This window comes from Misgurnus anguillicaudatus, chromosome 16, assembly GCF_027580225.2.
Source record: "Misgurnus anguillicaudatus chromosome 16, ASM2758022v2, whole genome shotgun sequence".
Classification (NCBI taxonomy): domain Eukaryota; kingdom Metazoa; phylum Chordata; class Actinopteri; order Cypriniformes; family Cobitidae; genus Misgurnus; species Misgurnus anguillicaudatus.
The window spans coordinates 6,723,665-6,750,741 of NC_073352.2; the positions used below are offsets into that span (position 1 = coordinate 6,723,665).

Here is a 27,077-nt window from a genome sequence, read left to right on the forward strand (position 1 = left end):
GCGTCTTGTGGCGGAACGCAAGCTCGAGGCAGTGACTCTGACATTTCGCTTTCGTTAGATCCTCCTGCGCTTCAGTTCACGATGGTTTTTCCAGAAAATGTATCACTAATTAAATGAGACACAGAAAGCTGGCACAGAGGACTGTGGGGAAACTCTTCCCATTCGTGCTCAACGAGTCCTTTCGAATCTGCATGGATTCTTCGTTTCATTCTGGCTTAAAGGTCAAAATCTCTAAGTAGCTGAGAAGCTTCTCTATTCAGTGACAGGTAATGCATAAAATAGTAATTTTATGCCACAGTCTGTTAATGCTAAGTTTAAAGAAATGCGCACTGTGAAATGTACAGTCACTTTACAAATGTGTCTCGTATACAATTAAATGATCTGTTTCAACTAAAATAAAGTAAAAAAGACTTAATCGACTGACAAGGTAATTTTAAAGGTAGGTGATGGAGATATAAGTCCCTTAGACATGTTACCGTACCACATTTTACAGTGTGAATAGTAGTGTAAACTAGATTTTCTGAAAAAAAAGTGAAGTGATGCTTGCCGTGGCAAAACACAGACCACAAAATTATCCAAGAATGATTATTCTCCAGGCCACAAGTAAAACGAGCCCACACCTGTGTATATACGCTGTTCTGATGCAGAGATAAAGGTCTTGCTAAATGGTTGCTAGGGTACCTCTGTTTAATTGACATCCACCAGTGATTATACTTCAATCGACAAGTGAAATGATTCAACCCCCATGTCTCTACAATGTTCTGATGCAGAGATATAGGATTTTTATTGGTTGCTAGGGTAGGCTACTGTCTTTGGTTGCTAGGGAGTAAATTGGCACCCACCAGTGATTATACGCCAAGCCACAAGTGAAACGATTCAACCCCCGTGTCTCTATGATTTTTTGATGCAGATATATAGGTTTTTTATTTAATCGGTTGCTAGGGCACTGTCTTTGGTTGCTAGTGAGTAAATTAGCATCCACCAGTGATTATACTCAAAGCCGCAAGTGAAACGATCTAACCCCTGTATTCTGATGCAGAGATATAGGCTTTGTTAATTCCATTGCTAGGGTACTGTCTTTGGTTGCTAGGGAGTAAATTGGCACCCACCAGTGATTAAACTCCAAGCCACAAGTGAAACGATCCAACCCCCGTGACTCTATAATTTTTTGATGCAGAGATATAGTTTCTTTAATTTAATCGGTTGCTAGGGTACTGTCTTTGGTTGCTGGGGAGTAAATTAGCATCCACCAGTGATTATACTCAAAGCCACTAGTGAAACAATCTAACCCCTGTATTCTGATGCAGAGATATAGGCTTTGTTAATTCCATTGCTATGGTACTGTCTTTGGTTGCTAGGGAGTACATTTGCACCCACCAGTGATTATACTCCAAGCCACAAGTGAAACGATCCAACCCCCGTGTCTCTATGATTTTTTGATGCAGATATATAGTTTTTTTATTTATGCGGTTGCTAGGGTACTGTCTTTGGTTGCTAGTGAGTAAATTAGCATCCACCAGTGATTATACTCAAAGCCGCAAGTGAAACGATCTAACCCCTGTATTCTGATGCAGAGATATAGGCTTTGTTAATTCCATTGCAAGGGTACTGTCTTTGGTGGCTAGGGAGTAAATTGGCACCCACCAGTGATTAAACTCCAAGCCACAAGTGAAACGATCCAACCCCCGTGTCTCTATGATTTTTTGATGCAGATATATAGTTTCTTTAATTTAATCAGTTGCTAGGGTACTGTCTTTGGTTGTTAGGGAGTAAATTAGCATCCACCAGTGATTATACTCAAAGCCACTAGTGAAACGATTTAACCCCTGTATTGAGGGTGTAGGTCTTTTATTGGTTGCTAGGGTACTGTCTTTGGTTGCTAGGGAGTAAATTAGCATCCACCAGTGATTATACTCAAAGCCGCAAGTGAAACGATCTAACCCCTGTATTCTGATGCAGAGATATAGGCTTTGTTAATTCCATTGCAAGGGTACTGTCTTTGGTGGCAAGGGAGTAAATTGGCACCCACCAGTGATTAAACTCCAAGCCACAAGTGAAACGATCCAACCCCCGTGTCTCTATGATTTTTTGATGCAGATATATAGTTTCTTTAATTTAATCAGTTGCTAGGGTACTGTCTTTGGTTGCTAGGGAGTAAACTAGCATCCACCAGTGATTATACTCAAAGCCACTAGTGAAACGATTTAACCCCTGTATTGAGGGTATAGGTCTTTTATTGGTTGCTAGGGTACTGTCTTTGGTTGCTAGGGAGTAAATTGGCACCCACCAGTGATTATACGTCAAGCCACAAGTGAAACGATCCAACTCCCGTGTCTCTATGATTTTTTGATGCAGAGACATAGGTTTTTTATTTAATCGGTTGCTAGGGTAGTGTCTTTAGTTGCTAGGGAGTAAATTAGCATCCACCAGTGATTATACTCAAAGCCACTAGTGAAACAATCTAACACCTGTATTCTGATGCAGAGATATAGGCTTTGTAAATTCCATTGCTATGGTACTGTCTTTGGTTGCTAGGGAGTACATTTGCACCCACCAGTGATTATACTCCAACCCCTGTGTCTCTATGATTTTTTGATGCTCCCAGTGACGATGACAATACTCCAGTCTGCTTGCTAGCATTAATAATATAAATGCAAGCACCACTAATAATACAATTTACAATGTTACATTTTTTTGTCTGGCAAATAGCATATAATCACATTTACCTGCCAGAAAACTTCTCCAGCATCCCAATGGCTTTACTATTGTTTTGACATCAAGCTCCATCAGACTATTGAGGACTTTTGAAACCAAAACAGTGCAAAAAGTCACTTGGTTTAATATTTCCATCACTGCATTCCAATGACATACTGTAAGAATATGTAAGGTTGTCACATTGCACAACGTAATAAAGACTCATTTTCAGTTTACATTAAGAATTATTATCCACAACACCATTAGGAATATTACTGTCAATTACAGCAGGCACCTGCATGTATCGTGAGACAGTGAAAACGCATAATAATGTAGCAATTATGTTTCATTAAAATGCTATAGCTTCCCGCTCAGATTATTGGCTCAGATTTATGCTAAGCCGCATGCCCAGCCAGCATCCCTCCCTCAATGGCAGCACTGAAATGTAATCCTTATTACTGCAACCCCTGGAGAGGATTAACAGGGTTTATTAAAACACTTCATCAGAAACCTGCAGTCGAGATGACACTCGGGCATATCACACAGACGCTTACATCAAATGACATGACCCTGATGATGCGACACACACATGGACGATACAGGAATGCTCTCTAAAGACGTTTGTTAGTGTTGGCCTTAGATCTTATTCTATTCAACTGGAAATGGTTTTTTTTTCAGCATTTAACTCTAATGCAAACTTTTAACAAAAGATTCTGAACAAGGGCGAATTGGCCATCTGGAGTGTCAAAATCAGATTGACACAGAAATGGTGAAACGGAACACAAAGCAAGATTTAAATGTACACTTTACATGTTGGACAAATATTGCCTCTCTTATTGTGTAATTGGGAGGTCTTCTGACAAAATAAGCCGGTCCACATTGTGCTGAGATGGTGACATGAGGTTGCTTACCTGATCTTCTGTACTCTGGTAGCTTCCCATCTGGAAAACAACATTTATTTCTTCTAGATAATCAAATTTGATCATCTTCTCAGCTTTCCAAAAGACATCTCTTGGTTCTATCTTGTGTACTGTAGCTGAATGTTACTCGTCCCTCTGAGAAGTTGGTTGCGTCTACAGTTATGAGGGTGCATAATTATATATTTAGTTATGTATGTACAGCAGGGCTGTGGAAGCATGCAGTGCATTAGCCAGGTCACTAAATGAGACCAAAGAAATGAAATTGCAGTAGATTCTTCTTTCCAGCCGGCAGATATTTTTGTCGATTTGACATAAGTCAAAGTGTAAACATATTTCTGCACTGTATGCACGCAAATAAAAGTGAGACTGTGTGTGTGTGTGTGTGGGAGCAATAGAGAAGAAGTGAGATGGATTTTGCCCTTTGTGAAGTGGCGGTCAGGTATGGGCAGATAATTGTCGGGCTTGTGCAGCAGAGACGGATGATTACAGGGTTTATTGTCTCTCGCAGGCACAATCAACCTTACCTCATGTCCCTGATTCAGCACACTCACTGCCACTTGATTTATGGGCTTCACTGGCTCTCTCTCTCTCTCTCTCTCTCTCTCTCTCTCTCTCTCTCTCTCTCTCTCTCTCTCTCTCTCTCTCTCTCTCGACTGGGTTATACTGTATCAAAGCCACTATTTGGCTTGACTTCTCTGTTATACACTTTGCATCTTGTTTTGTGTATTTCTTGTCTCACTTTCTGTGCCATTAGTTCATTATTTTGGTCTCCCTGTTGTCTCTTATTCACATGCATGGCTCTGTCTATGTTCAGAATAGAATACAAGTAACATACAGTCAGTAGTGATGCTGTGTGTACACTATATAACAGTTTATAGTAACACAGGCATTCAACAGGCATGTGGTATAATTATAATAGGGGTGAGCGGGGCACAAATTAACGTGGGGTTAATTGTAACATGGCTACTTTACATATTTATACAGGGCCGAGCAATCTGTGCTTTTAGTCTTTTTCTCTTACTGTCAGAAGATCTCCTGTAAATTTCTGCAAAGTTTTGGTTAAGATATTGAACAAAGGTTGTTTTGGAGGCATAAATGTCTCTCTGCATAAAAGTCGCAGCTGCATGAGACTCTCGTCCTGGGCAAATGTCAGACGAATATGTATCTGTATTATGTCTACATTTGTTGAAATTCTGTATCCTGTGAAGTGTCCTTGAGCTTGGGAAAGGCGCAATATAAATTAAACATATTATTATTATTATTATAAAAAGTAAATTTCTTCATCTTATGTTTGTTTCGATTTCTAAGGTGGATGTGTAAGTCACCAAATCCAACCTTATATTATTTTGATCACTGTCTTGTTACCTAAAACAGCATTTTGAAACATGTCAGTAACTCCTAGTGACTGATAGCTGGGGTTGAAAACATTTTTACACAGTGGGGTTAGTTGTAACACAGTGTTATGCTGCCACGGTAGAGGCGGCAAGCAGGGGTGATTTATGTTAAGTCAATGCAAAGACGCAATTAGGCACAGTGTTCGAATTGAGGGTGGTCTGGGGGGGTCCCGGACCTCCTGTAAGCCTTGAGGGACCCCCATAAAGCACAAAAATATAAATTAGGGGGGTCCCCTGGTTTTTATAAAAATTAAAATACTACATGAATTTAAAATTCTCATCTTGCGCTGCCACAAAGTAAACTAATTCAAATGATTTCTGTCTGAAATAAATATTAACTCTCAAGTGCGCCTCACGCTGTTTTCTGGAGGAAATGACAGACGAGTTGTGGATTATTTTCACCTCATTGATGGTAAGAATCTTTAGAAATCTTTAGGATTAGTTTTTTTTATTCTTCTCAAACTATTATTTCACACCAGTGGCGAGGCTACCCACTCAGATTGACAGCTGGTCCACCCAGTCAAAAAAGACACAAAATATTTGATTGGGAAAACAGAAGAAATCACGCATAAATGATAATAAATGATAGTCTCTTTATAATCGCTCAAATACGCATCATTCCGAAATAAATAACTATTTATAAGTGAGCTGTTCTGTGTGCGCACAGACAATGACGCACACACATACTCAAATGGACGCACACTCATAAGCGGACACACAGAGACGCGCGTTTCCTAAAGCATACAAACACAGAACGATCTCGAAATACCACAGTCTTGGCACATTTAGTTATGTCTTAAAGTAAGTGCAAACAGTTCAGAAAGTAACAGTTATTATCTGCTTATGTTTGTGTCATTCATATTAATTTAACAACAGCAAACAAAGGAAAATCACTTTTGTATCTTTAAAAATATTAATTATATTTAATTTATACAATAAAGAAGACAGTGTTATTATTCATTTGATTCTATTTATGTATCTAAATACTACTGTTAGATCTAACTTTATTTTTAACTGTTCTTTTCTATTTTTATATGTTCATAATTTCTTAATTTGTTCTCATTTTATATTCCCACCCCCAGTTTTGCTGATCCGAAAATTATTCGATCTATGACTCAAAAAACGCAATGTAATCCATTTAACCACTACTATATAGTAAAATTATGTAATTTGAAAGAAGTCATTGAGGTTCACCCTATTTCACCCCTATTCTGTTTAACTCATTTGCGCCTGATGCTGCGTGCCGAAACATTACATCTACTGCCGGTGCGCGCAGCATCAGGCGCAAATGGGTTAAAATTTCTGGCCTTGCCAGTGTTTTACACTAATTTGAGGGGTAAACTTTTTTTAGGGTTTGGCTTAGCTAGGGGACCCCCCATAAGCTTTGACATAATTCGAACATTGATTAGGCATCCTGCGGCGCGGTACTTGCGGTAGGCACGGCGCAAATGCTGCGAATTGAGTGTTGCCGCGGAAAACACGCGAGTTGAAAAATCTTAACTTCGGCAGATTTCCGCGCCGCGTTAACCAATCAGGACCTCGCTGTAATACTGACGTGAATACAGGAAGCGTGCGGAGTCTCGCAGAGTCGCAGAAGCCCCTCCCATGACACAAATTTCCGCATTAATGTCTCGAATGACTAGAATTTCACGCACGAATGAAGCGAGTAAACTCAAATATTCAAGCGTCCAACTACGCACGAATATCACATTTTAGTGCGAGTGATTTACATGTTAAGTCGATGCAAAGACACGATTAGGAATCCTGCGGCACGGTAGGTGCGAATTGAGCGTTGGCGTGGGAAATGCGCGAGTTGAAAAATCTGAACTTCGGAGGATTTCCGCACTGAGTTAACCAATCAGGACCTCGCTGTAGTAGTGACGTGATAACAGGAAGCGAGCGGAGTCTCAGCAGAGTCGCAGAAGCCCCTCCCATGACGCAAATTTCCACGTGAATGTCTCGAATGACTAAAAAAAAGGGAAAAAAAGAATGTTTTTGCCGCCTCTACCGCGGCTGGTGTAAACGCAGCATTACAATGAAGCATCCAGTATACAATGATAATGAAATGAAAACAATATAAATACTTGTCATCAAAATGATAACTGTTAATACAATATCAGAGGAAATAAATAACAATTATCTTTTTTTTCTTAATTGTGAAGCCCTTACAAAAATGTTATTTATATGCATTGATGAATAATACAAGGATGGTAAGATACAGGATTATGGATTGATGAATTTGTGGATATCTATAATTATAGGCAGATATATAAACAATATAAACACCTTTAGTTTATAGACAGAATTGTATTGAATTATTTGTGTTTACACTAATTTTTCTAGCAGGTGTTAAACCCTCTGTTTGTTACAATGAACCTCACCTATGGGGTAACATTTGCACTCCTGTCACTTTCAGTGTGATAATGTTAGGTCCAAACAAACTTACTTTAAGTGTTTATTTGTAGCAGAGATGTGTGTGTTGATTGTGTAAAAAATTATGAATCTTACTTTTTGGAATGTTAGTGAGCGTTACTTTGTGCCCCGTTCTCCCCCGAGTATAGCATGTCAGATTACATTATGCTTTTCTTAATATTAAGCCATCGGCTAGAATGATTCAAATTGAATTTGCTAAAGTTTCATCATATATTATAATATTTTTCACTCTGTGACCATGAAAACTTTAAAGATTTTGCCTATTCTTCAAACTTAAATAAAATAAAAGTGAACTGTGACTGATAAGATATTTTTCAAAAGTGACCCTATTGTGTTCCGCAGAAGAAAGTCTTTTTTGTTTGAAACAAGATGATTTTAAGGTGAACTGTCTCTTTAAAATCTAAAACCCTGACGAGAGAGAAAATAAAACGGCGAGAGAGGGCGAGCGAGAGGGACAGAAGAGACGAGAAGAGGTGCAAAGTGCCACTCTGACTGCATGAAAGCGGTTTTGCTTTCGTTTGACATTTGTGACTGGCAATTTTAGAAAAGCAATACAAGTGACGTGTGGAAGAGACCCACCAGCCATCTATTTAGGAACGAAATAACATTTATATCAGCAGGATCTTTGCTATCTGATGACATCAACTGCATGACTAGTCACGGTTGCAGTGAAGAATCGGTTATAAATGAAGTGTGCAGCTCGGCCCCCATCAACCTCTGCCCCTCTGATCAATGCATGCATATGATACTGTATGATATAAAAGAGCATCGATTAGCAGTACTAAAGAAACGTTACTAATCAATACAAAGAAATTATTATTTAACGCATGCAATGCATAGAAATATCAAGGGAAATTATATTTTTTAAAGCATTTGAATCTATTTTAGAGGGTCATGGACATCATGAACAAAGCAATGATAAAAGCAAAAAATAAATTAGATCATTTAATAGATCGAATGCAAGAATTTTTCATGCATAGAGGGAAATAATTGGTTTTAAATTTGCATCCAGTCAATCTCTTTCTTTGGGATTCTCGTGTAAATTTGCCGGTCAGTTGATTGATTAATAAAATAATATTAAAATACAATATTTGACTCAGTGAGTTGCTTCCATGTGCTGAACTGGTTATGGTAATCTATCCAGTGACAGTATTCTCAATTATATTAATGATAATTTCATGCAGTACATCATGTTTTTGTCTTTCATGTTATGTGAACTAAAGGATGCTTTTGTCAGTTGTGTAAACAATATATATAAATAAAAAAACATTTTGGTACTTTGTTTGTCCAGTACATACTGTAATCTTCTATAAAGCCTACAAATAACCAAGCACACAATTTCAGTTGTAATCTTTTTGAAAAATGTTCATTTCTTGCATTGCTGTTGCAGACCCCTCGACAAATAGAAAGTGCCTCCGGTTGCAGTAAATGCGAAAGATCTACATGCATTAAAAATCCACACTCGGGTTATATATACCATCCTTCATGCTTCTGTGTGATTGTTTTCTCACTTCTAATGAATTTACGCAACCCATCGAATAAACAACTCTCATAATGGCTGTGTTATGAGGCTGTGTGGTGTTTGTGAGCAACACGAGAACATCTTCAGTGTAATGACTGCAATCCATTACCAGATGTGCAATAGCAAACACTAATCTGCATAATGCGCACATACACAACTGCCGAGCGCCGCTTCCACTGTCAATACAAGGCACGGTCGATGAAAAAACTCATTTATCATTTTTTATCTGAGGCCGCTACGAGGAAATCACATTTTACTGGACTGTGTTAAGCCACGCCCACGGCCAGTGATTTAAGCTGTGATTGATACAAGCCCATGTCATACACGGAGCCCAAACAATTAGACGCTTTGTATAAAACACAGCGGCACGTATGTGGTGTGTGCAAAAATAACTGGATGTAGCGCAGCAGCGCCTAGAGATTTGTTTTATCTAGAATGATTTAAATGTAAATTCTGGTCAGGCTGAAGGAAAAGGCATTCAAATTGACAGCGTTTTTCTCTGAAGCCTTGTGCGATGAACCGTACTCGAGCCCAAGACAACAGCACTCAATATTGCGTGGCGGGTCTTGTGAAGATGGTTTGTGATGTGTGTCAGCCTAAATCCAGCAATATTCCGCTTTTATTGACTAAAAGCTTTTCATTAGAGTAAATAAAACAGAGAAGCCAAGTCCTCCCACCGCGAGAGCCTTGTAGCCCCGCTGAAGCACACAATTAAGATCCATATTTCACAGTTGGGGAAGAGAAAACAATGTAACTAATGTTAATGCACAACAAATCATTATTTTATGAAAATGCATCTAGCTGATTGTATTTTTTAGGTTTTGTCACAAGGTTGATATGAATGCATGCTTTTTTATCAGAGTAATTGCCTCTCTCCTCACTTACAACAAATCTGTATGATGTGGTTTACATGCGAACAAATATTAAGAGAAATTGGACTCAAAAGTGTCCTTTAAATGACCCGACCGCATAAAACATTTCTCACATGCTGCAAATCAATGCACGCGTAATTCTCGTATCTACTTAATCAATGCCTTGACATTCCCACATCGGAAAACAACAACAACAAAACACACCTTATCTTGTCCTTGAAGTGTGTCTTTCTGCATCTTAACATGTTTTAATAGTCCCACAGAGGAAATCAAATCTTTCACTTATAGTTGTGTTTGCATATTTAAGTGGGGAAGAAACAAATATTCTCATATATTATGCCTCACTTTGAAGAATGAATGAAATTAGATGAACCCCATATACACTCACCTAAAGGATTATTAGGAACACTTGTTCAATTTCTTATTTATGCAATTATCTAATCAACCAATCACATGGCCGTTGCTTCAATGCATTTAGGGGTGTGGTCCTGGTCAAGACAATATCCTGAACTCCAAACTGAATGTCAGAATGGGAAAGAAAGGTGATTTAAGCAATTTTGAGCGTGGCATGGTTGTTGGTGCCAAAAGGGCCGGTCTGAGTATTTCACAATCTGCTCAGTAACTGGGATTTTCATGCACAACCATTTCTAGAGTTAACAAAGAATGGTGTGAAAAGGGAAAAACATCCAGTATGCGGCAGTCCTGTGGACAAAAATGCCTTGTTGATGCTAGAGGTCAGAGGAGAATGAGCCGACTGATTCAAGCTGATAGAAGAGCAACTTTGACTGAAATAACCACTCGTTACAACCGAGGTATGCAGCAAAGCATTTGTGAAGCCACAACATGCACAACCTTGAGGCAGATTGGCTACAACAGCAGAAGACCCCATCCGGTACCACTCATCTCCACTACAAATAAGAAAAAGAGGCTACAATTTGCACGATCTCACCAAAATTGGACAATTGAAGACTGGAAAAATGTTTCCTGGTCTGATGAGTCTTGATTTCTGTGGAGACATTCAGATGGTAGAGTCAGAATTTGGCATAAACAGAATGAGAACATGGATCCATCATGCCTTGTTACCACTGTGCAGGCTGGTGGTGTACAGTAATGACCATGTCCATCCCTTTATGACCACCATGTACCCATCCTCTGATGGCCCATGTCACAAAGCTCAAATCATTTCAAACTGGTTTCTTGAACATGACAATGAGTTCACTGTACTAAAATGGCCTCCACAGTCACCAGATCTCAACCCAATAGAGCATCTTTGGGATGTGGTGGAACGGGAGCTTCATGCCCTTGATGTGCATCCCACAAATCTCCATCAACTTTAAGATGCTATCCTATCAATATGGGCCAACATTTCTAAAGAATGCTTTCAGCACCTTGTTGAATCAATGCCACATAGAATTAAAGCAGTTCTGAAGGCCAAAGGGGGTCAAACACAGTATTAGTATGGTGTTCCTTATAATCCTTTAGGTGAGTGTATATTGATAATTAATGTCATTACTGCGCACAATTCATCAGTGCACATTATTTTTTAAACATCTTTGGTTAAATAACCATGAAGTGGGTCATGGAAATAATTTTAAGTATCTGGATAAAATGGTAAGTGATGCTAGCCACAGCAATGCTAGTCATTCATCCCTGGATGCTAATAATAATATCATAATCTACAGCAGGATGACTCTTAGCTTTCATTAGCCAATCAAGATCAAATCTCAATCAAGCTCTACCCAACATGATTGTTTTCCACTAAATACTCTCTATTTATCATTTTAAGACTCAGCTTTTATACAAACCCTTATTAATCATACATTTATGAGATGTGCGCTATGTAACAGCAGGTGCCATTGTTGTTATATTGTTCATTTGCATCCATACTGACAGTTTCTGATGCTTGATGATGAATTATTCGTGAGGTGCGCCAAGTTTAGCGACCCACCGTGGAGACGGGTCAGCCCAAATCCCCCACATGAGCTACATATTAAGATACAGAAGTATATGGCCTCGGTTAATGTACGCTGCGCTTCTGCCGTACCCTCGAGACATCTCAAATACCTCAGAGTGTGCCTAAAATCAACCGAAGCACAATGCAAGCTAATGAACACACACGTGTGAATGCTGTGAATGGGTTTAATGTTGACACACAGAGAATCTACCCTACTGCTCATTGAAGACTCTCTAAAGGATGCTGTAATGAAAGACCATTGGCTCCACATTAAACTCCTATAATTCACAATAATGAGCCTGTTTAGCGGCTTTCAGTGTAACGCAGGGGATGAATGCAGCCTGGCACAGTTGGCAAAGATGGGTGGCACAGGGGCCAAGGCGCCTGTGAATGGGATGATTAGATGACCACACTTAGTTAGATCATCATTCTGTATCATTGGTTAACCACAGGAAGAGGAAATGACCATATAATCTACATGCCAGTCGATGCAGAGCTTTTAAAAACACGGACCTTTAAATCCTCTGCTCTTCAGATGTGTGGACCTGTGCATAACTTTGTACTGACATCAGAATATTATAAAATCATTCACAGGTTGATAAAGTCTTATATTCTTTCTTTCTTTATTCATTATTTACACCATTCCAACATCTATGGCTATATTCATTGGAAGAACCGGTTAATCCATACACAAGTTGATCCACACACAACTCCATTTCACCATGTTTTTGGCCTTTGGGAGGAAACCGGAGTACCTGGAGTAAAACCACGTTGACACAGAAAGGCCACCTGACCTAACCGGGGCTCGAACCGGGTACCTTCTTGCTGTGGGGTGACAGTGCTACCTACTTCTGCTGACATATTGCTCATGAGAACTACTGTATAGGAATTTTTTATGAGCTTTGTGTAACAATAGGTCTTCATTTGTAAGTCTTGAATCTGTAGTATTTATTTTATTTACACAATTATGAGATTAATGTAAATGCACAAACTTAATAGAATACAGGACTTTAAAAACAATGTTTTTGCTGAGAAAGTTTATGAATTATTATTGCTGTGAAAATGACAAAAAAAATTGCTCGTGGAATAAATTTACAGTAAATAAAGCGACCAAACAACACTGAAACAGTCAATGACTCACTTTTGCAATCTCTCAAAACCTCCTGTTATACTAATTAGTCTGACTTCACAGTACAGTGAATCTCTAATTTGCATCTGCACGGAGTTGTTTATGATAAACTCACCGAAGGTGCGTCACGCTTTAACCAAATTCTTTTATTTGCACTGAAAACCAATTTAACTGTCACAGACACAATTGTAATTGGTTGTTATGTTAAACGCTGCCAAAATACCTCGTAATCCGAAGTAATCTGATGCAACTTGAACAGATCTAAATGTAATGCTGTCAGTGATGCTTGTTTTCGTTCATTTTCACATTTCATTTTGATGAAAATAAAATGTCATAATAAATTTCATTTAATTGTAAAGGGTGATGTTTGCTCTCTTGAATTTAGGGAGCGTTTTTATTGCATACTTCCCCAAAGCCCTGAGTAATTTCCGACCATGAGACGTGAACGGACCATCTAAAATTAAATGACTGTTACAGTAAATGGACTATAAATGGCATATACTGTAGGATACTTATTTCCAATTGACTGAGACGGTGCATTTAAATTTAATGTGATTTGGGGGAATTGAGGTGGATTTATATCTGAAGCGGGAGGTGTGGAAATGGAGTTTGTAAAATACTGGGTTCCCACGGGTCCTTGAAATCCTTAAAAGTTTGTGAATCTGGGGGGAAAAATTCAAGGCCCTTGGAAGTTTAAAAAAAAAATACATGCATTGATAAAGGTCATTGTAAGTGCTTGGATCTATTTTATGCAAGAAGTTTTCTGGAAAGAAATCCACATTCTCTGTGTAGTGAAGGATAATATCATAAAAATTCTAGACTTTTTAAGCACACATGCTAAACTGTTCGCTTCTTTATGCGAATGTTGATTCATACCAAAATGCTTTTTTGCATAGTAGTTGTGTTTGACACATGAAAACGTCTCGGGTTACGTATGTAACTGTTCTTCCCTGAGAAGGGAACGAGACGCTGCGTCTCCCTTGCCATACTTCCCGCGTCCCTGTAACGCCGTCTTTGGTGATATTTCAGATAGCGATATACTTCCTGGCTCCCACATCACCCTGTCTTTGTTGTTAAGCCTCACCATTGGTTGAATTTGATATACACATTCAGACGCACTTACTAAATTTAGTCCTTGAAATTGAGGGTATTGCACATGGAAAGTCCTTGAAAGGTCCTTGAATTTGAAGTTAACTAAGGTGCACTGTAAAAAATACTTTGCTGCTTTAAAAATTTTTGTTGAATCAACTCGGTGTCAGGATTTTCAAAGACAGAACCCAAATGCAGGCAGCTCTCAACAAAAATGAGAATGATGAATTTTAATAAATAACAGAAAGCCCTCGAGGGAGCAAACAAGACAAAACTTAACATGACAAACATAACCAAAGTACTGAAGACAATGAACGAGCCCAAGACTGAAAACACCAGGACATTAAATAGGGAAACTAATCAAGGTTAACAGGTAAGAGGAGAAACTAATAATGAATCACTAATTAGATAACAAGGGGGCGGGGCCACACGCCAAAACTGGGAAACACATAGCACACACAACTGAGGTCAATATAGATCCCCCACAAGACATCATAACAGAGGTAGCAATGCCACGATCCTGTCACAATGAACAAGACACAAAAATACATGAAAACTGCCAGGATCGTGACACTCGGAAGTCATTTCAACTTACTATTATTTATCTTGACTAGAGATGAGTTGTCATAACTACAGGTGAGTTGTTATAACTTATAAAATTAAGTTGACTTTTCTCAACTATATTTTATAAGTTGTGACAACTCATCTCTATTGACATGACTTATAAATCTTAGTTGATTTAACAACATTTTTTAAGGCAGCAAAGTTTTTTTTACAGTGTGTGGGAACCCTGAAAATAACACATGAACTCAGAGGAAACTGGGGAACTGGTTAAAATTATGTAAAGGCAGAAAAATATTATTATTTTTGATTGGTTAGGACCATCTACAGCCCTTCCTTAAACATCAATACAGCCCACATAAGATTGCGTTTAACCAATGTATAAATCGTAATAAAATAAAATATGAATGATGTCTTTGACTAAATTCTAATTGGGTGGGCAAGACAGACGTTTGGGTGAGCTCAGCCCACCCATGCACATGCCTAGATCTGGCCCTGCAAACTAATTTTCATATAAGCACTATATTCAACCCAATATCATGAAATTATGTAACTATATGCACGTATGGATGCGTTTGAGCGTGAGCATGTCAAGCTTTTCTGTTTGTGTCACTGTCATGTATTGGTTACTCAACTTTTTTGTCCTAATTTCTTAATATTGTCGTTTCAGTTTAGGGTTAGATTTACATAAAATGACATCTCTACCCAAACCCAACTCTAACCCCAACATCAGGCGACAATTGGTTAAAGTTTAGAAAATATAAAAGAATAAGTCTTGTATATTTAAAAAAAAAATGTATAAACCAATACTTAAAGTGACATACTAACGCAAGCACCAAATCTAACCCTAAACCGAAGCGACAATGGTTTGAAAATAGGACAAAAAAGTTGAGTAACCAATACGTGACAGTGACACAAACAGAAAAGCGTGACATGCTCACGTTAAAACGCGGCAAAGCGTGACATTTTCACGCTGGTCAATACGTGCCTAAAGGGACATAATTTCGTGATACAGGGTTGCTATATTAGATAATGTAGTACTTTTCTAGAAGTCATGATATTGAACATTAATGAGACAATGCTAAAAGATGTAGATTTTCCATATACTAGTTTAGGTAGTTTATAATCTGTTTATAATAAATAGAAAGTTTATAGTAGTTTCTAATCCAGTCAGTTGTTTCAGGAAAGAAAGTATTTCCCAAGTTATTTTCCTTAACCAAATGAATGTCATTAAAACTAGTTCATATCTAAAGTGTCAGTACGGCTGTGCAGTTGATTTTCTGTGTTACTGCATCAGAGGCCTAAATTATTCATGAGGTGGAAATAATCAGCTGTGACACAATGACAGCTCGGGACGCTCGAGACGAGACCTCGGGTCCTGGAGAAGCTTATTTTTAAAAGGATTGGAAAAAATACAAGCTCTCTATTTCGATCTGTGGATCCCCAGTGGTCTGTGATAAAGTCTGTGTTAAAACGCCTCAGAGAAAAGTTGCTAACTTTCAGTTTGCAGGTGGAAAAGCAGTTCAGAGGTATTTTCACACGAACACGTGTGTCTTTTGTCAAAAGCGTGTTTCGAGACGTATAGTGGTAACTACACAAAAGACTAGGATTGCCTTCTAGTGTCTGCTTCTAACCGAGGCTGGATTAAGGCCATTTACTCACCTACTCACTACCGGCTCCGGCAACCATGAAATTGCTGCCAGGAGCAGCTTTTTTTCATTAGAAATGTTATACAAGACAAAATGACCTAGCCTTTGCTTTAAACCGCCAGATAGCAGTGATTGCTACACTGTTATAACACAGCCCTGGTTGTTGTGATATTACTGTATGAAGCGAAATCAAAGAGGAACTATTTTTCACAATTAGCATCGCCAAATTCAGAACCTTTAAAAAGCGGCACGTACAGTACAACACCATATAAGAGCTAAATGATGAAAAAAAATGACTAATTTGAGATTATCATGAAACAGCATGCATCAATCTGGTGTAATTAATATGAAAACAAGAAATTGATGAGACTGAACAAACACATTGGTTGAATTAGTGTTGACATTTACTCAAATCAAATCACTGGCCAAACAATATTATATTACATGTATGCTGTTATCATTTTATTTAGCATTTTATGTCCTCAAACGTTCCGCCTGTCATACCTGCATAATGAAAAGTGCCATAATTTATTTGTAGAATGGGTGTTTGCTTCAGTAATCAATAAAACAAAATAATAATCATTTTATTCCTACTGGCTGCTTTGTACCAATTGAAGCAACTAATATTTAATGTATTACTTTGAATACCTTTATAATACGTTAATAACATACTTTATAAATCTTTATTACTCATTATTTTTACTTTATTAATATATACATATCGTACATTATTAGAAATGTGGTACAGTGATGAAATGACAAGGTTTTGGTTTTGATGGGTATCAGTATGTTCAGATATTAGAAACAGCAGTAATATACACTCACCTAAAAGATTATTAGGAACACCTGTTCAATTTCTCATTAATGCAATTATCTAATCAACCAATCACATGGCAGTTGCTTCAATGCATTTAGGGTGTGGTCCTGGTCAAGACAATCTCCTGAACTCCAAACTGAATGTCAGAATGGGAAAGAAAAGAGATTTAAGCAATTTTGAGCGTGGCATGGTTGTTGTTGCCAGATGGGCCGGTCTGAGTATTTCACAATCTGCTCAGTTACTGGAATTTTCACGCACAACCATTTCTAGGGTTTACAAAGAATGGTGTGAAAAGGGGTAAACATCCAGTATGCGGCAGTCCTGTGGGCGAAAATGCTTTTTTTGATGCTAGAGATCAGAGGATAATGAGCCGACTGATTCAAGCTGATAGAAGAGCAATTTGACTGAAATAACCACTCGTTACAACCAAGGTATGCAGCAAAGCATTTGTGAAGCAACAACACACACCACCTGGAAGAGGATGGGCTACAGAAGCAGCAGAAGACCCCACCGGGTACCACTCATCTCCACTACAAATAAGCTCACCAAAATTGGACAGTTGAAGACTGGAAAAATGTTGCCTGATCTCGATTTCTGTTGAGACATTCAGATGGTAGAGTCAGAATTTTGGCGTAAACAGAATGAGAACATGGATTCATTATGCCTTGTACACTTTAGGCCCCTTAGTGCCAATTGGGCATCGTTTAAATGCCACGGCCTACCTGAGCATGGTTTCTGACCATGTCCATCCCTTTATGACCACCATGTACCCATCCTCTGATGGCTACTTCCAGCTGTCAGGACTCTGCCACGAGAGTTTGGTTTTATATTTATATTTTATTGTGATGGCAGAGTTCTGACAGTCTCTTGTTTCATGTGGAGGCCATGCCTTGTTTATTGTGGCATGTGCCTCTGGTGTCTCGTCTCTAGTCCCCGCCCCCTTGGTCTCCCTGTTGATTATTCATTATTAGTTCATCACTTGCACCTGTGTTACCCTCGTTAAGTTTCCCTATTTAATCTCCTCTTGTCTCTTGTCTTGTGCTGGATCATTGTGTTGTATCATGTCATGTTATGTAGTCAATCGTGTTCATTCAGTTATAGTTTTCAGCAGTATGTTTCTTGTCCAGTCAGTGCTGTTAAATCATGTTTCAATGTTGTGTTGCCCCCTCGTGGGTTTTTGTTTTCATGTTTATATAATAAATGTTCTTTGTTCACTCCCCGATATCGCCTGCACATGGGTTCTCTTGTTCCTCGTCTCCAGTTCCTCACACCAGCAGGATAATGCACCATGTCACAAAGCTTGAATCATTTCAAATTGGTTTCTTGAACATGACAATGAGTTCACTGTACTAAAATGGCCCCCACAGTCACCAGATCTCAACCCAATAGAGCATTTTGGGATGTAGTGGAACTTGAGCTTCGTGCCCTGGATGTGCATCCCACAAATCTCCATCAACTGCAAGATGCTATACTATCAATATAAGCCAACATTTCTAAAGAATGCTTTCATCACCTTGTTGAATCAATGCCATGTAGAATTAAGGCAGTTCTGAAGGCGAAAGGGGGTCAAACACAGTATTAGTATGGTGTTCCTAATAATCCTTTAGGTGAGTGTAAGAGCAAGTATTACTTATGTTCAATGGCCACTAGAAGTATTTGGACACTTAAACTATAAATTGACTTCATAAATAAAACTGTTACAACAATGGCTCATAAAAGTCTAGTTAGTTGCAAGAAAAGTTCTGACTTGATGTGATATTTTGTATTGAATATCTATTCTATTGAATAACATTAAGAAATTGTGCATTTTTAATGCAAGTTATGCCATTTAAAGTCGTATAAAAACTGAAATACTATTCAGAGCGACTATACTTGTACATAACTTATGTAAGACATTGTGTTGGAGATGATGTTAGATAAACTAAGCCTTGAAAATGGAAAACGGAAACATTATTTCTGAATTATTTCCCCCCAAATGGATTTTTATTACTACAATGTGATGATAATGATAACCCAGCATGTTATTAACAGTTTGTTGAGCTCAAACCGGTTTTGTGTGTTTTCTTCCTTCCTAATGAAATATTTTACGACTTGGTTCTTGAAACATTGCACTACAGAAGTCATAAAAATCAAAAATTAAAAGAATGGTCACCAATGGCTCCACTTGCTGTGCACCAGCATAAAACTCCCTCACCTGTTTTATTTTTAAACCTCTGTATTTCATTTAAAGATTTGGGGGAAAGGATGAGATATTGAAACTGACTTGATATTTTTCCTTTTCTGTGTTCACATAATTTTATGAGTCATCCGTCTGATGATATAACAGATAATTGAATCGAATCCACAAGTGTAGGCTATGTGCATTTTCTTCACGGTCCTGAATTTATGTGTGTGTTTGTGCATGTGTGTACCTGCTGGCTGCAGCAGTCTGTGGGCTGTGCAAATGAAAAACAGTTCTGAGAGCCCCTACACCCTTCGCATGTATGCTCCTTTATAGATATGCCTTGCACGCTGCTTTGCATTTTGATTTTGGCATCGGCTGTCTGCTTGATTAGGACTGTACTTGGCTCAAGATGGTTTTAATTAGAATAAACATAGCACATCAAAGACTCTCTCCCCCCTCGACCATTTCAGCCAAACACACTTAGCAATCTATCATCTTTACTATGGGATATGTACACATGCAGCGAGAGGTGGGGAATCTCTGCGCGCCGGTAGACGTGGATTGTAAAAGCCGCGCTCGTTTGCTCTTAGTGTGAGGTGAACGGAGGCAAGCGCTCATCAAACATTTAAAGTTGGTATTTATTTTGGCTGTTGCAGGGCACAATGAAGATTAAGTATCCAAGAAGACATTGCTCATTAATGTGCAGTCATTCCCAGCAACTACACGGGCAGCGAGCGTTCTCGAAGGAAAGCAATATCTGCCTAATGAAACATGAGCTATGAGGCAACTAACCGAACGGCAATGGTTTACGCTTTTTCCCGTCCCTCTACCGTTTGGCTCGTGTTGTGAAAAAAGTACGCTTTGATGTTTCTTTTCATATCATGTGGTCACATAAGATTTCTGAGGTAAATTTAGGATTTGTCTATTATGTAGAAACATGTCACTTTTGGGATTTTTATCATAATGGAATTAATTCTGTTTGTGTTATTCAGTGGTTTAGAAACGCCAACATCTACATTATCTCATTTTTAAATCAGGTTAAAACGCAAGCAATTTATGATGAATGATTTAGGTGTTTTCCTTAAAGCAGTTGTGCAACAAATGACATCAAACTGAATCGCATAAATAATCAGTTTTTGAGTTTCTGAAGAAGTGTGTGTCATGCTTGGCTCTGAAAAATTTTGGCAATTATGCTAGCTACAGTAGTTGCTAGGGGTTTTTATTTGATCCTGCCCTATAGTGAGGTCACCCCATGCCTGCATGATATAAATCAGGTCCCTTCTACAATTTAATTGTATAGGGGTTGTGTGTGTGCACTAGTACAAATGGAAGTCTGCTTGCTTAAAAAATAACAGAATACATTTAAAGTCATGTTTGCCTTTGCAAACACCAATAACAACTGTTACCAAACAGTTTCTTTAACACACTCCCAGATAGTCCAGCCTGATCTCACAAAATACGTGAAATATTCACGCATTATTTTGCTCAGTTTTTCGTGGCATTGTCACGTATTTCCACCATTTTTTAAGTGCCCATGCAACCCATTTCTTTTTCATGTCAGTTTCACATATTGGTTACTCAACTGTTTTTCCTATTTTCTTACAATTGTCGCTTCGGTTTGGGATTAGAACAACTTTCTGTTACATAAAATGACATCCTTACCCAAACCCAACTTTAACCCTAACGTCAGGCGACATACAAAAAAATAGTGTAAACCAGTACTTGAAGTGACATCCTAATGCTGCGTTTACACCAGCCACGGTAGAGGCGTCAAGTGCGAGTGATTTCAACGTTAAGTCAATTTGAAAAAGCGTGGCGCGGTAGACGCAATTCGCACGAATGGCGTGAATTGCGCGAATGGTGCTTTTTGTGCATTTTTCACGACGCGTTAACCAATCAGGGGCCTGCTTGCTGCTGTGGCGGCAGCCCCACCCTGAGTCACTCTTTCAACACGGAGGAACGCTTGATATTGTACGTGAGCAGTCACCCAGAGCTATACGACACAAGTTCTTATTTCTATAGAGACAAAAATAAAAAGGACCTCGCTTGGAAGAATGTCAGTAAGGACATTGGGCAACCTGGTAAGTTGTAAATACACATTTCACTTTTGAGTCACGTGACGTTTATCGACCCGCGGCATTCCCGCTGTTTTTTTTTTACTATTTTCCCCCTATATTAAGGTTACCAAATACAAACCGGTAACTCTCTCAATGAATGCACGATAAACATCAGCCATCTTGCAGTCAACTGCGTAGCACTTGCCCCTCCCACAAGAAGCTGATTTCGCCTCTGATGTGCGTCAAATGCAAACTAGACGTGGTAGACGCAATTTTGACTCCTCAAATGCGGCTGGTGTGAACCCACTGTAACGCAAACAGCAAATCTAACCGTAAAAAAAAAGAGTTTGTAAGATGAGGTTGAGATAATCCCACCCCGTCACAACATTGATTGAGCCAGAAGCTGACATGCTGGAGAATTTAGGCAAACAGAGCAATGTTTCAAAAATGCCTTAGAGCAAAAGTATTTTCAATTTCGGGGGATCCACCTACAACTTACTTAAATTCAACTTATTTGCCTTTAACCTCTGGAATCGACTCTTGATTCCTAATGCTTTGGAATCGATTCATTTTGGAATCAAATCCCAGTCCTTTTTTTTTTACTTTGAACTGCTGACAAACAGGGAATGACATGATGAACACCATCATGACTTGCATTCATCAGAGAGGTTGGTCACTTGATCAGTCTGAAGTTTTGAAATATTTCATCTTCATCTAGGATTCAAAAGCTTTGAGATCTCTCAAGATCCCTAACCTCGTCACTGAACGGATGCTTAGCAACCCTGCTTTAACTGAACTCTGGAGGTGGCACAACCGTCACGGCTCACATCACAGATGCGCTCCATACTGACCGTGGCGTTTCAATTAGCCACCGTGAGGAACACAGAAGCAGAGAGAAGATTAGAAACAACTACATTCAATTACAGCTAAGCCTCCATGGGTAATGCTTCAACCTTCATCTTGTTAAGATCTAGTTAAGACTACCGAGGATAGACGGCTTACTTACCGCTTGGTTCAAGTAACCTCAGCGCTTGGGTTTTCTTAGTGTTGCTGCCTGGCATCTATCGTATAGTGGGAACATTAAAGGCAGAGTCGTGGTGAGAAGTTTGCCAGTGAATATCTTATATTTACAGAGAGCTTAGAATGGATTAACAGCGGCAATCTAAACGGCAAATAAACATACCGATCCAGTAATCTCTGTTTGAATATTCTCTCCCAGAGGAAACTTTTAGTGATTTTATAGCTCTATTATAGGATACCTAATGGAGCTCTCAGTTATGATTCAAGTATTAACTTTGTCTCAGATATTTTTTCTAACATAAATATAAAAACACACACAATTTGGCATAACATTGGATCTTGTCCAGGCGCAACACTTTCGTATAAATCCAAGTTTTGGTCCTACTAAACATCAGTGACTTCAATAAATGAGTAAATAACTGAATTTTCCTTTTTGGGTGAACTCTCAATTTTCTATGGAAAACACATTTTCCATTTAATGTCACTTGGCCAACAGTGTTAAAGCAATTTTCAAATCAAAGCAAATTTGCAGTCAACTACATGCATCAAAGGAGGATGTTATCAAAAACAACAGATTGACAGCAATCTTTGATTGAATGTTTAGGGTTGAAAGAGTCAAGCTGTCTCAGACTTCAGTCTTCACACCCAGCGAGTCGCACAGCAGGCAGCTGCAGAGCCGCACGCTTAATGACAGCGCAATGCTCGCTCTATCTTTACAGCATGTTTAAAAGAAGTGCCTAAAAATGATGATAAGAACCGAGCAACTGAGGCTAATTTACCTAAAGAGGCTATGCAATTTATGTGGGCCTGTCGAGGGGTCACTGGCATATCAATAAAACCCAACAGCTGTGCCAAGCATATCAGCTCTGTCTGATAAGCTGAACCAGATGCAGGGTATTTCTAGTCCTCTAATGCTCTAGATGGCAACCGGCAAGGGTAGAGTGCCCGTCTGCTGTAAATTACCATTGGCAGGGACAGGGCCTTTTTTGTGCTCGGCAATGATTTACTACGGGATGCATGTGCAAATGCGGCAGACGAGTCGCAGAATCATTTCGATTCAAAGTCAATTAACTTTGCCTCTCTAATTAACTGTCAAAATAGCAAAAACGTGAGAAAAGCCATTATATTTATTGATAACTCGCAGGGTTGGCTCAGCTGGGAGCTGTTTGTGGATGCTGAGAGCTTTGTCAGAGCTGTCAGATGTCTGTGCAGTCCCGCTGTCCTAGGCTTTGATGTCCGTGGAGAACTTTTGTGCTGACGTTGAGAAAGTCAAAGTAGAACTCAATCAATTCTTTAGAGAATGTTTAGTCAGATTTCATCTTTTAATTTCCATACAAATGTGGGTCGAGACAGGGATGGGATCTTTTAAAGAACATTAAATGAATTCCGTTGTACCCATTTAGAGTCTGGCTGCCAATGACTAAAATAGTGTTGGTATTTATAATGTTTTTTACAGTACAGTTGTTGAGGGAATGATTGGGTTTTCAGCATGAATGATTTTGAAATACGATCTGACTTTTGATATGATCTGAACTTTAGATAATAATTTAAATGCAACCACTCCCATGAAAGATCTGGCACTAGCATAATCGTTCAGAAATTTAAAATGCAGCAGACTCAAAATGCATGCAAACATTTCAATCACGTTTAAAAATAAATGAATGTCATTGCATTAGAAATTTAAGATCACACCAATATTTTCTAAAAAGGGATGCCAGGGATGGATTAGAAGGGGATGAAGGATAAAGGGGAGGAGTCCGTTCAATCAAGGCATTCAATGATGTTAGCCAGGAGACTCAAGGTGGGGGTACCATCTTAGTATGACCCCTAGGTTTTAAAGAGATAAGGCAAGGTTGGGCCTGGCGAAGGTCATTGAGAGCATTACATATGTAAAATTGATATGCTTGTGATGACCAGCGGCTGAGGATTCAGACAGTCTTAACTGAGATACTTGTCTGGGTGCTGAGGTCGCTGCTCCAATGCGGAAGAAGTATATACAAAACAATTCTGGAGATAAGCCAGTAATGCAGAGAATGTGACCGAAATGGTTGCTGAACCAGAATCTAGTGGACGCTTTTCCTGTTTCTGTAGCACAGGGTGAGATCTAAATGGAGTATGACACTCATAACTGGCCGGTTTTGTTTCTTTGAAGAGTGTAAATAAGGATGTCTGAGGAGTGTATTGAAATTTCTGAAGTGCAGGGATGAATATTTGGATTGAAATTGGATGTCGGCGCAAATTCTGAGCATCATAGGAAGCCAAAAATTATGATGGGGTTTAGATAATGTAGAGAGAGTGGATGCAGAGGCCGAATAAGTCTGTGGTTAATGAAAGGCTTTTGGCGGTCAGTCCAGCTTCTTTTTTATATTTTGGAGGGGCAATTACCCCACGTAGTTAACTTATAGAAGAAGTTGATCCATGATAAGTGGGTGTAAATGGTGCTGGTGAATGAAGTTGCTGACAGCCAGGACATCGGTTAAAGGAAAAGTGAGTGGTAAACTTTGAAATAGATTAAGGTGACCAGGTATATGAGCAGCTCGGAGGAGAAACTGATGTTGAGCAGAGATTAGGGTGTGTCTTCGCATGAAAGGCATGATTGCTGTAGACTGTGATCTGCCTTTGTTTATGATCTCAACTACTGCTGGGTTGTCTGGGTGAATGATTATTGAGTTTCTAGTCAATTCTTGCTCCCGCTAAGTATCAGTTTTTTGTTCACCTTGGTGAATTTTCTTCATCTGCTTTTCCTTTTTTTTTGTGGTGTGCCCCAAGGGTCCATATTGGGCCCCATGTTTTTTCTCCCCTGTGAGGTCCATTTTCAAAGAACACAATACAGTATTTCTTTTCACTGTTATGTGGATGATGTACAGATTTATTTGCCTGTCAAAATAAATGATAAAGCCTCAATTAAGTCATTGTTAAACTGCCTGTGAGGCTGGATCAGAACTTTATTTTTCTTAATGAAAATAAGACTGAGGTTGTTGTGTTTGGTAGTCCGGGTTATTTAAATGCCTGTATCTATGCTGTTGGTAACTTAAGATCATACACTCATTCATTTACCAAAAATCTTGAGGTATTTTTAAAAATGTTTTTAAATTTGAGAAGCAAACTAGTTCTGTTGTAAAAGCCAGTTTTCTCCAGTTGAGACTGCTGGCTAAAGTTAAGCCTTACCTGGAATGCAAGGAATTTGAAAGGGTAATTCCCACTTTTATTAGCTATTAATTAGAACTTAAAAACAGGAGCACATTGCCCCAATTTTATTCTTACTCCAGTGGTTTCCAGTTCTTTTAAGGATTGATTTTAACCCTGGAGAACCCAAGAACCCATCTCTTAGCATCAATTAACATTGGCCAAATTTGACCCGTGGGTTTTCCAGGGTTAAGATTTTATTACTTGTTTTTAAGATTTTCAATGGGATGGTACACTGAGGTTGTCCAAGAATAATGGTTCACAAAAGATGGTAGATATGATTATTGGGCATATTTCGTAGACTGCTGAGGAGAACGTGCCTGGCTATATTTTAAGGGAACTGAATTTAGGGGGCCATTGGGAGGTAATCCAGAAGCCGTCATAATAACCACCAAAGACTCTGGATGTATAATTGAATGTCATAAGGATGGGTGATGTAGTCGTTGTAAAAGAACAAGATTCCATTTCAGGATGAGAGAAATTGTTGCCAGAGGCGCATTTCCTTTTGCATCTAACGTGACCCTGTCATGGAGAGAGGAGATGGCAGCTGCCTTTGACAGAAGGCTGGACAAAATGGATCTCCCTTGGGGTATAATACTGATAGAGTAATTAAGGTGGCCTAACAACACTGGTAACTATCACTTGTTCATCTGTCTGCTTATAGAAAGTTGGAAAGGAGTGTTGCAATTAATTTTTGTACGGGGCGGAGATGCTTGTAAGAATCAAGTATGATGCCTAAGAACTCGGTGGAGGTGCAAGGTCCGGAGGTTTTCTCTTCTGATAGTAGATTGCAGAGTTCGGATAAGATTTTGATGAGAGTGGAAAGCTTTAGCCATGGTGGTGTTGGTGGAGGAGTTACTATTAGAAAGTCAATGAGGAGATGTTAATGAGATCCAGCACAGTGCATCTGAAAGAAAGTAAAAAATCTTGGGACTGCTCCTGCCACCAAAGGTGAGACATACGGCGAAATAGTGGAATCCTTTCCACACGACTCCAAAAAAGCACCAGAATCCTGTGTGAATAGGCAAAACTTTAAAGGCTTTAGTGATATCCGCCTTGGCTAGCCAAGCTCTGTGGCCTGCTATGGGGATGAGTTTGAAGGCATGGTCAATAGTTGCATATTGCATAAAAAAGTCAGGGGCTGGGATGAAACGCATGAGGATACAAATGATAATGAAAGGGTGGCCTGATTTAAAAAAAGTTTTGAGTAGTAAAGTAATTGGTTGAAGCATGGCCATGCTCCCGAACCTCAGTTAACTAGCTAACATCTTACAGGTGAAATCCAATCAAGATGTAGAAACATCTCAGCAATGATCAAGAGAAATGGGAGGCATCTGAGCTTAATTTTAAGTGCTGTAGCAAATATTTGTTGAATACTTATGTAGATGTCATATTTCAGTGTTTTTTCTTTGTAATGAATTCAGAATTTTTCTAAAATTTTGTTTTCACTTTATGTTTTTCAAATTATGGGATACTGAGTGTAGATTGATAAGAAAAAAATACAGTTGATGTCAGGTTAATTATTGGTCAGAAATATATTGTTTAATTTTGATTTTAGCATGTGAGGTCAGAGATATCTGTCTTTCCCTATTCAAGTAGCTAGGACTTTAGTCTTG

General features: G+C 38.9%; 1 protein-coding gene across 7 annotated transcripts in view; it reads left to right on the forward strand.

Annotated features, from left to right (window-relative positions):
• gria3b (glutamate receptor, ionotropic, AMPA 3b) overlaps positions 1–27,077 on the forward strand; it is a 141,137-nt gene that overhangs the window by 41,254 nt on the left and 72,806 nt on the right. The window lies entirely within an intron of this gene.